Below are 15,451 nucleotides of genomic sequence, written 5' to 3'. Positions count from 1 at the left end.
GTATAGATAGATATACACGCCATATTGGTGGCAGGCAAGTGGTCTTCGAGGAACGTTTGATTGCGCAAACGGTCATTTGAGCTTTCTCCACGAATAGCTAAAAAGGGTGGTGTGTGCGCGCGTGTGGATGGATTTGAGGGAGGTGTAGGTGGGTTGGTCAATGTCCAAACATGTACTGATAGGTAAAGAGCGTGATCGACTCTCAGTCGAAGTCCTTGCGACACAAACTCAGTACGGTTGGTATAAATATCACCGGAATGGAGTATTAGGCATTCAATAACCAACATGATTGTCACGGCTCTTTTATAGGCTCAAATTTATAAAGCCATCAAACCATCAATCCAGAATATGCGTTTGACCGTATTGTCATATTGAAGATTATTATCTCAAAGGTGACAAATGAATCTAATGATATCAAAGAATGAAATATCGATATAGATAAATGAATTATCGACATCGATTAATGAATTATTGGTATCGATAAATCAGTTATTAATACTGATAACTGAATTATTTATACCGATAGGCCTAACTGAATTATTCATATGGACAAATGCCACTCGTTATGGATAAATATTATCCATAATCCATCGTTAAAATCCATTATCCATTTCAAATGAATAAATGTCAGTATACAGCAGACAAGCGGCTGTCACTTTATGTTCTGCCCACGAGATACGATAGGCAAGTGCAAATTGAGACACTGTCGTGTAACAGCCTTGGACGGGAAAACTTTCGAGATTCCATGTTTTCACCGCCCTCAGTCACTTATTGATCCAGTACGCTTAAAGAACTTACAGGGGTCACAAGGCACAAAAGCATCACAGGCCACACAGGGCTCACAGGACAAACAGAGCAAACAGGGCTCACAGGGCACACAGGGCTCACAGGGTACAGAGGGCACACAAGACGCACAAGGCACACAGGGTACACAAGACACACAGGACACACAGGGTACACATTACACACAGGACACACAGGGCTCACAGGACACACAGGGCTTACAGGGCACACAGGACTTACAGGGCACACAGGAATCACAAGGCACACCGGACACACAGGACACACAGGACACACAGATCACACACGTTACACAAGACACACAGGGCTCACAGGAAACACAGGGCACACAGGGCTCATAGGACACACAGGGCACAAAGGACACACAGGACACACAGAGATCACAGGGCACACAGGGCTCACAGGGCACACTGGACACACAGGGCACACAGGGCTCACATGACACACAGTACCACGGACACACAGGTTACACAAGACACACAGGAAACACAGGGCTCACAGGACTCACAGGCTCACAGGCTCACAGGACTTTTTTTTTTTTTTTTTTGATTGGTGTTTCACGCCGTACTCAAGAATATTTCACTTATACGACGGCGGCCAGCATTATGGTGGGTGGAAACCGGGCAGAGCCCGGGGGAAACCCACGACCATCCGCAGGTTGCTGTCAGACCTTCTCACGTACGGCCGGACTTGAACTCACAGCGACCGCATTGGTGAGAGACTCCTGGGTCATTACGCTGCGCTAGCGCTTTAACCGACTGAGCCACGGAGGCCCCCGGCACACAGGACACACAGGGCTTACAGGGCTCACAGGACACACAAGACTTACAGGACACACAGGTTACACAGGACACACAGGGCTCACAGGACACTCTGAGCTTACAGGACACACAGGTTACACAGGACACACAGGTTACACAGGACACACAGGGCACACAGGACACACAGGCCACACAAGGCTCACAGGACACACAAGGCTCACAGGACACAGGCCTCACAGGGCACACAGTGCTCACAAGACACACAGGGCTTACAGGACACTCAGGGCTCACAGGGCACACTGAGCACACTAGGCTCACAGGGCCCGCAGGGATCACAGGGCTCACAGGACACACTGGACACACAGGACTCATGGGGCACACAGGACACACATGGCTTACAGGACACACAGGTTACACAGGACACAAGGCTCACAGGGCACACAGGGCGCACAGGGCTCACAGGACACACAGGACACACATGGTACACAGCACAAACAGGGCTCACAGGACACACAGGACACACAGGACGCACAGGATACACATGGTACACAGGGTACATAGGGTTTACAAGGCTTACAAACCAGCTGAACATGAACTTCATCGGATATCACCTATCTTCCACCATTTTGGCTTTCACACTCGCCCTGCGAAGATCTATACGTCATAGGCAGGAGATGTTCTTCAGTTACTTGCCAGAGGCCAGTGGTTTGCTCTTGAAATTCGGGTTCGTTTCACACTGAAAACTGAACACGGTAAAAACACTCTCATCTACGGCGTGGAAAATGCACAAATGAATGAATGAATGTTTCAATAAATTAGTTGGTTGAGCAAATTAGTCATCCAGTGTACGTTATCATCACAGACATAGAGCTCAAATAATTGTGACTGGCGGCCTCTGGGGAAATCCCCTCTACCTTCCTTGATCTGTCACCTGACGCTGCAATATAACATGATTTTACGAAGTCTTTGTAGAAGACTAATACAGAATCACGTTGTCAACATGTGACTGAACTGTTGAAAATGTACATAAACCCACACCGGCGCATTCATCACTTGATAATTAGCATGGCCTATTTTGAAATGGCGGGTCAGTTCAACAACTTATTCACTAAAAATCTGTCTCTATATTTAAGTGTCAAAGAAAACTTGAAGAAAAACCGGTTCCTTGTCAAGACTTACAGCGAATGTTTGCTGCATTGAAACGGATCCATGAGTGTGCAGAGAAAAGTGTGCGAGCCTGTTCAGCACCGGGGTTAACCAGTTTGGGGGTTAGGTCAGAGACTTCCTGGTGGAGATTAATACAACTGGATATGTACATCAGATACAGTAGGCTACCTGGAGGGAGGTGATAAACTGTGTTGTCAAAAAGGGTACTGGGATCTGGGGATCCATATGTTTAAACATCTGAAGTTATAGAAAAAGATGGCCTTATTGTTGAGTTTATAAGTGAGTGAGTGAGTGCTTATGGTTTATCTTCATACTTAACAATTTTTCAGTAGTATGAAGACTTCCCACCCAGTCACATTATACTGACACAGGGTCAACCAATGCTCAGTACTGGGCACCAGCAAGTATCATTTTCAAAGCCTTTGGTATGACCCCGAGTTTGATCCCGAGTTCGGGGCATACGCTCTAACCTTTAGGCCACCGAAGCGATCCATGACGTTTTGTTCCTCGCTTGGTGCTATATTGTCGCCGTTAACCTTTTTCTGGTCACCAATGGGATTCGTGTTCCCACCCAGTGGCAACTCAGGTCCAAGCTGGAGTAAACATTGTCCTCTTGTAATGAATGAACGTGAATGAGCTTCAGAATACACGGCTTGGACCCGAATGACTTTAGGCAGGGAAATGTTCCTCATTGTAAAAGACGGTGTCTCCTAGGTACGACATGCTGCCTCACTGAAATCAGGCCGACATGGGACTCCACTTTGTGGTTGACCATTATCAGGCCTGTCCACCAACGTTAAGGGTTTCAGGATACATTAAACGCTTGTTTTTATTTCTTAATATGTAATATATAATGTGGCCTGACATGTAAAAATACAAAAAATCTCCTCAGTTTTTTTATGACTTTAGACTACAGTTTTTCTCAGGTCCCAGTAGTCGGTCTTGCTGTGGTGAAGTCAACGGTGATACCTGTCAAGACAACTTTAAATGACCGAGGGTTATCAAGAAATATAACATAAGATTAAAAAAATTCCAAAAAAATCTCAGTTTTCTGGCATATTTTTCAATCATTTGCTGTGAAACCACACTCGTCGTTTTACATGACCCTTTTCATGTATCCTTTAAAGAAAGTCCTTTAGAGACTGGCCACTCTTGGCGTTAGCGGGATTCGCATTGAGCCCGGCCTTTCCCACGCAGCCTGAACAACTAGGTCATTTCCCGATTTCAATTATAAATTATATTACTGTTTTTTTCAATATGAGGCCAAGTACATGAGATCTTACAACAGGTGTCTGAAATGCTGTTGTCGGATTATACATGCAGGGAAGTGTCGCCTTCCGCTTAAACATAATGGTATGTTATTGTCTCCAGACGCTGACATGAACGTCCATCTGTGACTTTGAGTCATTCCACGTTACTTGCTTATTTTATTAATAATTTATTTATTTATTTTACTTGAGTTAAACGCCGCACTGAAGAGTATTTCACTTATGCAACGGCGGTCATGCAGCATTATGATGGGAGGAAATCGGTCAGAACCCGTGGGAAACCCACAGCCACCATCCTATGTACGATCTCTGTCATGATTAATGACACTCTGACATTCTCACTGTCAAACATGGCTTAAACTCTCAGCTTTGATGAAAGCGGATTGATCATGTGAAAATTCACATATATGTTTCTTTTCCTTCAATCTTTGTACTGATAACTAATGTATACTAAATGATTAAGCGCATGTCTGAATGTTTTTCTCCAAGCCTTATGGTTATATTGCCGAAACATTGTACGAAAATAAATTTAAAAAATGAAACTATCTGCCTATGCAATCTTACTGTTACCTGTAATTATTAAATTCATGTATTTTCAGCACTCAGTCTTACAGCCAATATCTGATCCAGGAAGACTGAAAACATACAGGGTCTTCCTGGCCATTGTAGAGACTAATATTTCCAGTGACGACACACAACAATAATTACGTGGCATATATCACAGCTAAACTTACAAACACCGTCAGGAAAACCGGAGATAATGCAAAGCAGATACCAAGGGGCGGTGATTGTAAAAACAGTGACGTAATTATGGGCTATAATTAGGGTTGATACAAAGAGCTGGATTCGATGCCGTAAATATTGCACTTTTACTGTAGGCTACCCTTCACATCCCCCCCCACCTTAGCCCCTTCCCGCAAGACCCTCCCCCCCTCCCCTCCAACCAAGATATGTATCGAAGTGCCGCAGTATATAGACTTTATCCGGCCCAAGCTAAATTATAGCGCTGTGCGAAAATGTATGGTGGTGACACATAAATATTGTGTCTTTTTCATTTGACATACTTTAAAGGGTAGCCAGATATCTTTCCCCCATACATCAAACTAGCCAGATTATATTTGCTGAAGCTTGAACACAAATATGTCTATACCCCCTCCATCAAACCATCGCTATTCAAGACGCCAATATACCTTTGTGCCTTTCAAATATGTTTTTGCTTATGTAACTCAATACACGAGCAGTATGTAAAAAGCCCTGTGTGAGAATGACTATAAGGTAGATTGGACTTATTCTCCTGTGTGTATAAAGCCGTGTTAAGATTGTCACAACCTTATATCGAGGTTTTATAAATAACACGAGAGCTAGATAATGTATAAACCTGCACGCATGAACGCCTATTTAGGCCTTGACCCTCAGGTGTATAGGCCCTTAGTACCACCATCGTGTTTTTTCCGTGAATAGAGCCCATACAGGTCTAGATCTCGCTTTATGCGGAACAAACAGCAGCGCAGCATGCGGCTGGACGGCTATGCCATCATAAATACCAATATTTGTGAAGAATATATTTTTACTTCCTGCTCAGGCAACTTTAAGGTAAGTTTGATCACGCTGAAAACTGCGCTGCTAGCTCAGTCTTCACTGTCTGTGCCTGTCACGAGACGGTACCGCAGGATTGTCCGAACACGATGGCCACGCTCTCGTCACTCCTGCTGACCCTGGTAGTTCTGACGTTAATTCCGGTCTGCTACGGGCAAGGTAAATATCACGTGACAGTATTCTCGCTGACCCGGAATTTCATCTGCCGTAGAGGCCTCCTTTTCGATAAAACTCTTACCATACATATATTACAAGGAATTTAGTGCGGAGAAACACATATAGATCTAATAATGGAGTTCATTGATACACTTGATCAAATTTAATGATTTTTTTTAGAATTAAGTGTTACTGATTTAACAAATTTCATGGTACAGACCGTGGTACGGATGATGCTCGCCGTGGCATGAATAGTACAGAAGGCATACCGGTTATATTTTTATGAGAGCATCTTTACAGGATTACCTAGTTTTGCTGCACCCTGTGTTTAAATTGAAAGGCTGTATGTATGTTTCAAATGTATTTGTGTTTGGCTTTTTACATTGTACTCAATAATTTTCAGTTATACATATGCTCATTCACATCCAGCTGGGACAACTAGTTCCTCTGCTCTAGCCTCTCAGTTCCGGCCGATACCACAGTCGGCAGAGCGTCCGTTTCGTGGCGGTAGATCCCAGGGTCAATTCTGGGTCGAGTCACACCATAGACTTTAAAAGAGAAAGTTGTAACTTCCTCGCTTGGCGTTCAGCATGAAGGGGATAGTGCAACGACTGGTTGACCCGTATCAGTGTAATGGCTCGGGCGGGCGGCTTACTTTCCTTCGGTGAAGCAGCACCAGATAAAAGAGCGGTGGAAATCCGTCCTGCAACAAGGAGGCACATTACATGCACTCTACGGACTGCTTCGTCGTCATATGACTGAAAAATTATTAAGTACGATGTTAAACCCCGAGCACTCACTCACTCACTCACTCTCAGTTCCGAGCGCTATGTGGGGCAGCAGCAAGTATAGTATAAAGTCTGTGGTAAGGCACGACCCGGGTTTGATCCCGGATTTCCTGACTTCGAGGGACTTTCACGTTAATCTCCGCCGCTGTTCTTAGTCCCAACCCCAAATACTGTTCACAATAAGTACACTGGTTGTTTGTTGCAAAGCATTGCTGGTAAACGCCGCGGGTTAGTTATTCGAAATCAGTCATTTGAATAACTAATAGCTAACCCAGCAGCGGGTTAAGTATTGGTTATTCGATTTACAAACCCGCAGCTGGTTAGTTACTAATTATTCTAATAACTAACACGCTGCTATTTCGAATAATTAACCCGCTGCTTGTTCGTTATTAGTTATTCCAATAACTGGTTTGGAATAACTAAAGAGCAGCAAGTATGTTATTTGTTATTTGATTACCTAACTCACTGCTAGTTAGTTATTAGTTATTCAGATAACTAGCCCGGTGCTGGCTTAGTTATTGGTTATTCGAATAACTAATAACTAACAACTAACTCGTTGCTAACTTCAGTTAGTATGTGCAGGCTCATACTCAATTTTGAACAGATAATTTATACATTCCCTCCCCCTCCCTCCCTCCGGCACTACTTGTCAGCAGTCTAACGTTCACTAATGACCATTGGTATCCTACCAGCATATGGAGAGCGTCTGTGTATGTCACATACATATGGGAAACTCTATCAGTAACTTACCAAAGATCGCTGGTTCACCTCAGGCACTCAGGTATCCTCCAACTAACCGCCATAGTATTTCTTGAATTTGTCCAGATGGACCCCAAAACTTGTTCACAGAACAGAACATTTGCAAATCTGGATGTTCAAGTTGCACAGCAACAGCGAAAAATCAGCCTAGAAAATGTTATTGATTTAAGGTATACATTCTAATTTGGATTGAAATTGTAGGCTAAAAGCCCAAATCGTTTTGGATAAATGGGCCGGAGTACCAACCTCACTAACAGGTGAAAATCGGCTTCTTGTCTATTTGCCTGAGATGTTTATTCTAACTGTTCTAACATGGAAATGCTTAATATAGTATATATAGTATAGCTATTTACAGGAGCTTAGCAGCACGGATGAAGTAGAATTAGGTATGGCAAAAAGGTATGGAGTATTCTTTAATAAAACATTTTGCACATGTAGATGTGAGATGTCTCATCACTCAAATTGTACGCCTGTGGGTATAATGCCTGTTACTTGTAACCAGATTTATTAATTTAGTATTTCATTGCCCAAAATACAGTCGATACAGTCTGGCAATACTCCCTATACACTTCCAAATCAAGATTGTATTAGCCAAGTTGTAGTGATCCATTTGAAAGTTCACTGGCCGATTTTAAGTCCTTTTTGGCAGAAGTCATAGCCCAAGTAGCATGTAGCATAACGCCACAAATGAAAATACCAGACGACATCTCATTAAAAAACGATTTATTAATGAAAATTAATAAAAAAAAACATTATATATTGAGCGTTTAATACAGGCCTGCAGTACGTTGTATAATCTATGTTGGTCCTGTAACAAACGCACAAAGCCTAAATGTGGATATAATCCTTAGCTCGCAGTCTACTCCTATATCATATTGTATATGAATATTACACTATCCGGCCCAGTGAGCGTCTAAGTCTTAGCTGTTTTGGCCTATCGCATGACACATCGACAGAAGGGCGTAGAGCATGCTTAGCCTAATCAATGGTCCACTGCACGGCACCTAGAATATACCATGGTATGCACCTACTGGGACAAAAATGAGCAATGGGCTTCGATCATACGCTCACACATGTACTCTCACACGCCAGTTCTCCAGGTCTATAGGCCTATTTATTCCAGTCTATATTACTTCGGCACCAGTCATCGCTATCAGAATGAGAACAATTGTCAGTATTCATTCATAGGCGTTTAGTTTTCTCCTTACATTTCAGTGTGGAAACCACAAAACAATTAATCCCATGATATTTTCTTTACAAATAACATCGGCGGAATAAAGCCTCCAGAAATGCCCCGTTGAGTACTTACGGCGGGGTGCGAAGGTCTGTCAGCAACCTGGGGATGGTCGTGAGTTTTCCCCGAGCTCTGCCAGGTTCCCTCCCATCATAATGCTGGCCGACTTCGTATAAGTGGAATATTCTTGAGTACGGCGTAAAACACCAATCAAAAATGCAGAGACGACACTTTTCACGCTTGTGGTTTAATCCCTTGCTGATATTGTCTGAGGCGTTTTTTTTGTTGTACCTTGATCATATTGATCGAGGTCCATTTGAGATACCGTTACCTTTGTTAGAACATGTATATATGTATGCACTGGGAATTATGCTGTAATAGGGCCAATACTTCCTCATCAGCCTCGGACAATTTATAAGTCCTTTACGTGCGATTGACTTTGAGTACATTTTCACCTGGTTATGAAGTTAAAGTACATCTACATACGTTTTGCAGGTGCAAAAACTTCTCACAAAAAGATCACTTAAGCTATGAGTCCTATTATGTTTTAGACTGTGACCTGACATCAAGGACTAAATGTGGAGATGAATGTCACTGTGTGGACAGGACGATGTGTGGAACAGCAGGCTTTTGTGAGGGAGGCTGTCAGGACGGATGGACAAGCAGTGACTGTCAGCAAGGTAAGTGTAGATATTCATGCTAACACTTACACGAGGGCATACTTTCAAAACACATTGGTATCTTTTGACGAATCAGAATACTCCTCTAAAGCATAGGCCTGTATAGTTACACTGTACACCCACCTGTTCATACAGGTACATCTGCTTTTATTTACTGATGACTTACCTGTTGCTGTTTTCGCCGAGGTTCTCTAACCGGTGTTTACAATGGTCATGTGGCATTTTCTGTGAGGGGGATTCTTCCAGGTAAGTGGGGAAGTCTTGTACATGCTTCCGCAGGCTGTACGTCGGGAGATTTGGCATGCATCTGGTTGGTGACCCCTTCTTAGAAAATGAAGTTATAATAATGTATCAGTATATAGATAAAGTTTCAAAACAGTGCGATAAGAAAAAGCAAATTTCAGATCCGAGCAAGACTCATTTACATACCCGAGGTAAACATTTTGCTGGCAGCGATAACAAAAGATTCATGGCCAGAGAAGAAATGACTGGATAGTTATCAACCACCAAAACGGTATTCCCGATCAAAATGATATTTTCTGTTTGGAATAAGTATGTGTTTGCGTGGCCGCTGTATATTTACTGAACCGCTTTAAAACACATCAACATGAATCCATAAAGATATGGTGATTGTCTGAGAATAACAACGGAAATATCCTAATATGATGGCAGGTCTGATAGCCTATGTGAGGTTCGTTACCAAGACACCATAGATACTGGACGGGAAAACGCATTTTTACACCTGAAAAGCTCGAAAAATTCAAAGAGCCATTAATTTTAGGTGTAAAAATGGGGTATAAAACGAAGGCATTCAATGGCTCTCCGCACAATCGTTGTAGCAGCGGAACAGCACTAAAAACGCAGTGCCGCGACTGATATCTGCGGAACGTTTGGATGTCACCACAGTACCATTACAGCACTGAACAGACAATGGTTATTTTGACGCTGGTATGGCGTTCTCTTCTCTGGTCAATTCCACCTCAGAAACACCGACGGACGTATACGCGGTGGTGAACATTATCATGATGACTGTTGTGCAAACCGATGAATGGGGCGGCGGAAGGGTGATGGTTTGCGACGGAAGGGTGATTGTTTGCGGCGGTATCACTTTTCATCACAGAACACAGTTTGATGTATGCACTAGTTGTGTTAATGCAGTTTACTAAAGGGGCGTCATTTTAAGACGTCGCGTTGTTCCCTGTTTTCTTAAACACCAAGAGGTGCAAAGTTTTCCAACAGGACAAATCCAGAGCACGTCCTCCCATGGGTTTCCAGCCACAGAATAATGTATGCCATGGCCTTCCTTATTTCCCGATTGCTCGCCCATCGAGCACCTTGCGGGATTACCTGGGACGGCACATTGCACGTCGACCTCATGTCACCAACGTTAGAGATCCTCCATTTGTCCTACAACGTGAGTTGCGTAGGATACCACAAGCTGTTAATAAAAAAGTGTTCATGAGAAAGCGTTGGACAGTATGCATTGTAAACGTGGGTGGTCATACCCGGTACCGATTTTGCCTTTGGACCTGTTGTGTGTTCCATTTCTTCTACATTTAATTTTTGTACTTTCCAATGACATTTGGCAGATTTAACGCGTAACTTACTTATCTGAGTAATATTAATTGTATCACATGCAATATATTTTCATTAGTGTCTACTAAATGATCGAATTAAAAAAACAGACATGAATTATCAAGCAATAGGCCTAGTATAGTTCTAATAACATACGCGTGCGACATAATACATTACTCCTTACACTCCGTTTTGCCCCACTCATAAACCTGCACGTTTTTTCCTGGTGACGGATCTAAAATCACTGAAATACAGGCTACAATATCCTGAGTTATATTCTTAATAAGATTTGTCTTATTTTTAAGTCGGGGGATTGAAGATAATTAGTGACGCCTCCTTGTTTATATTAAGGTTTGTATGAGGTATTTGTCAGATGTGGGCAATGGATGATACCCCGTATTTTTCTCTAAATTGTGTGTCAGCAGGCATGCCACTTAAAAACTTGCGTATCGTGGTTTCACCTAGGCCTTGCATCAGGTGATTTATCAGAAAACTGATGACTTCCCTTGACGGCGGACATGTAGAAAATAAGAAACCAAAAAAGAGAAAAAACTGAAAACATTGCACTCTTGATGAATGTATTTTTTATACTGTGTGTATGGTATAGCTTTATGGTATGTTTTTCTGTGACCCATTACCACACTTACAGTTTCGTCTCTTTATGTTTCAGTGTGTAATGTAAAGAGTCCTACCAAGTGTGGAGAGGATTGTCACTGTAATAGATCATTCTCTTGTGGCTTTGATCGCTGTTTGGGAGGGGGCTGTGCTCCAGGATGGGAAGGGAGAGAATGTCAGACACGTACAGGTAACAGTATTTACTCCATCACATGGCCAGTTAATACCAAATGTGGCGAAGAATGTCACTGTAATAATATCTTCGCTTTGATGTCTGTTTGGGAGAAGGGTGTGGTCCTGTCAGACACCTAAATATAACAATATTTACTCTGTCATATGACCACTAAGGACCAAATGTGGAGAAGACTGAACCTTCTCAGGCGGCCTTGCTGCTTGTGTGCAAAGACGGTGTTCTCCAGGGTGGGAAGGGAGAACCTGTCAGATACCTACAGGTAACAGTATTTATTTAAGTAATGGTTTAGTTTAAAATTTGCCTCATCCTAGCTTGTTCTCGCCACCTTGTGGCTGCCACCATGTTCGTCATAACAGCGTAGCGGCAGAGAGAGGCATAGTCGTACTGAGTCGAAACAAGGGCTGCGTAGTTTTGTTTAACCAATGTCCAAACATTTCAGAAAAGGTACAGTCGTACTAAGCCAGACTAGTATCAACAGTGTCACTGTAGTCAAGGGAGTAGTTTTTGGCTTCCTACAGCAGGAGGGTGTACATGTAGTCTTACTCAGCCAGAGTTGTAAAAACGGAGAGAGGCATTTTTTTCTCGACCAGAGTTGTTACAGCAGGGAGAGACGTAGTCTTGATGGCTAAAGAAGAACAGCAATGTCATTTGTAGCTTCTGTAAGTCGTGTTAGTGACGACTTGATTTACTATCAAATCTCTCCGAAACTGTCATATATAAATTCTTCCTCAAGTTTAAAGTAGTTTCACCGTTTAATGTCAACGGATAGAACGTTTGATAAGATAAAATGACGACTGAAGTTTGTGAATCATGGTTGCTTTTTAAAAAAATTTAGGCGTAAAAGATATCACAAATATCATTTTGATGCCTCGCATACCTTAATAGATGTGAATAAAGTTATAATAGTTTATTGTTTTGTATCAGTGGACATCGCAGAAGTAAACGTCAAAAGACTGTTATCCAGATGGGAGCTTTGGTTCACCACTCTATAATAACCTCTATGCCATGCCTGCTTTGATTCACCACTCTATAATAACGTCTGCGCCACACCTGCTTTGGTTAAACACTCTAAAATAACCTCTGTGCCATGCCTGCTTTTGTTGACCACTCTGGAATAGCCCCCGTGCCATGCCGGCTTTTGTTCACCACTCTATAATAACCCCTATGCCATGCCTGCTTTTGTTCACCACTTTATAATAACCTGTGTACCATGCCTACTTTGGTTCACCACTTTATAATAACCTCTGTACCAAGCCTGCTTTGGTTCACCACTCTGTAATAACCTCTGCGCCATGCCAACTTTGGCTCAGCACTCTATAATGACTTCTGTACCATGCAAGCTTTGGTAAAATAATCTGTAAAATAATCTCTGTGCAATGCCGGCTTTGGTTCACCACTTTATAATAGCCTCTGTACCAAGCCTGCTTTGGTTCACCACTCTGTAATAACCTCTTTGCAATGCCAGCTTTAACTCAGCACTCTATAATAACTTCAGTACCATGCCTGCTTTGGTTCACCACTCTATAATAACCTCTGAGCCATGCCTGCTGTGGTTCACCACTCTGTAAAAACCTCTGTGCTATGCCTGTTTTGGTTCACCACTCTAAAACAGCTTCTGTGGCATACCTGCTTTCGTTCACCACTGTAAAAAAAACCCTCTGTGCCATGCTTGCTGTAGTTGACCGCTCTATAATAACCTGTGTGCCATGGCAGCTTTGTGTCATTCCTGCTTTGGTTCTCTACTCCATAAAAAGCTCTGTACCATGCCTGCTTTGGTTAATCACTATCACTATAATAGTTAATAACTATTATTAATCTATAATAACCTCTGTACCGTGCCTGCTTTGGTTGACCACTCTATAATAACCTCTGTACCGTGCCTGCTTTGGTTCACCACTCTGTAATTTCCCCTGCGCGACATGCCTGCGTTGGTTCATCACTGTATATCTTCGTCCGTATCGTGGTTGCTCTCGTTCACCACTCTGTAATTATACCCATAAAGTGGTACCTCTGTACCACGGCTGCTCTGATTCACCACTCTATGAATCTATTACGTCCATAAGGTGGTTATTGCGTTTTGCCATTCTGTAATAACGTTTACCTTATTACTACCCTGTCTGGAGCTAGGTGCACTATCTGTCTGTCGCGCATTATCACGAGAGATTTGTAATATTGCAGCATAGGCTGCAAACGAGAGTTTGAGAGTTACTTGAACTGTCTGGCGTAGAAAAGCCAGCAGTTCACCTGAATGGTTGACTGACCGCCTTGTAACCTTCGTACGTATAGTGGCTGCTATGGGTGAGCAGTCTAAGTACTTCCACATCGTGGCCGCTACTGGTGACCAGCCTATGTCTGTGTCCACACTGTGGCTGCTATGGGTTACATCTCACCTTATAACCTTATAGTCACGTTTACATCGTGAATGCTAAAGGTGACCATCCTAAAACTACCTATAAGCACCTCTGGTAGATCACACTATAGAAAGTATCAGTGGCACGTCCATATCTGGTTCAGCACCCAATAATTACGTAGTTAGGTAAAGCCTCAAACAAATTGGCTCAAAAGAAGTTCTGTATCGTGCAATTGGTTTCGATTTGGCTGAATTACGACCGATCGCCATTGTTTGCTACGATCTATTTTATACAGGTACTAGGTCATCGTACCACTGTTGGTATGTGTGGTCGAGCGATCACCAACGACTGGAGAAGATCGATGGCTAGACAAGTAATAGGTAATCGTGTGACTAGTACTAGCGATTGGCGACCGATCGTACAATCAATCTTGGTGACCATATTCACCCACGACTGAAGGTGCGATCATGCAGACAGGTCTTGCCTGGCCGAAGTTGTAATGGTGGGTGGGAGCGGCAAAATATACTATGAATATAACGCTATGAATATAACCGTCGACCTTGTGGCGACTGATTTTGCTCTGGTGATCATCAACAACCTTTGTGAACAGTCGCACGTTCTTCCTTCGATTTGCACGCGATTACCAATTTACTGCTAGGTAGTAACCTGTTTACAGGCTTTGTGTGACTGAACCTTTATATCACGTGGACACGTTAAGTCACATATTTAAACAAAACTGACCATAAGTGATATATTCATGACTGAATTTTTTAACCTGATTCTGTTTAAGCCTTTGTGCCATGGTGCCATGGTGCCAAGGTGCCAAGGTGCCTGTAACTTACTATTATTTAAGCATTTAAATGGACAGTTAGAAAACTTTAACTTAGGTAAATTGACAATAAGTCATTGTCGTCGCTGCTCTGGCTTTACTCTATGCTATAACTCTTATGATATTGAAGCGTTTATATTTAAGAGTTATAGGACCATGTTTTGTATTGATCTGTTTCAGAGTCCTGTGACGATGGTAAATACGGCCCCACGTGTCAGTATGACTGTAATTGTCCAAACAGACAAACAAATGTATGTGTGAAGAATGGTGGGACATGCACAGGGCAGTGTAACCCCGGCTATACTGGACCAGACTGTCAACCCGTCACTTGTCCTGTCGGGAAATACGGCCTCATGTGTCAGTACAACTGTAATTGTCCAAACAGACAAACAAACATATGTATGACGAATGGTGGGACATGCACAGGGCAGTGTAACCCCGGCTATACTGGACCAGACTGTCAACCCGTCACTTGTCCTGTCGGGAAATACGGCCCCACGTGTCAAAATGACTGTAATTGTCCAAACAGACAAACAAACATATGTATGAAGAATGGTGGGACATGCACAGGGCAGTGTAACCCCGGCTATACTGGACCAGACTGTCAACCCGTCACTTGTCCTGTCGGGAAATACGGCCCCACGTGTCAGTACGACTGTAGTTGTCCAAACAGACAAA

At 42.9% G+C, this 15,451-nt stretch overlaps 1 long non-coding RNA gene across 1 annotated transcript; it reads left to right on the top strand.

The window, feature by feature from the left end:
• The first annotated feature begins 5,679 nt into the window (after nt 1-5,679).
• On the top strand, nt 5,680-11,472 carry LOC135463780 (uncharacterized). The gene is made up of 3 exons (XR_010443592.1): nt 5,680-5,752; nt 9,082-9,210; nt 11,456-11,472. It is a non-coding gene; the product is annotated as an uncharacterized LOC135463780 (long non-coding RNA).
• The last annotated feature ends 3,979 nt before the right edge of the window (nt 11,473-15,451 follow it).

The sequence above is a fragment of the Liolophura sinensis genome, chromosome 3, assembly GCF_032854445.1.
Source record: "Liolophura sinensis isolate JHLJ2023 chromosome 3, CUHK_Ljap_v2, whole genome shotgun sequence".
Taxonomy (NCBI): domain Eukaryota; kingdom Metazoa; phylum Mollusca; class Polyplacophora; order Chitonida; family Chitonidae; genus Liolophura; species Liolophura sinensis.
This window is presented reverse-complemented; position numbering and strand designations above follow the sequence as displayed.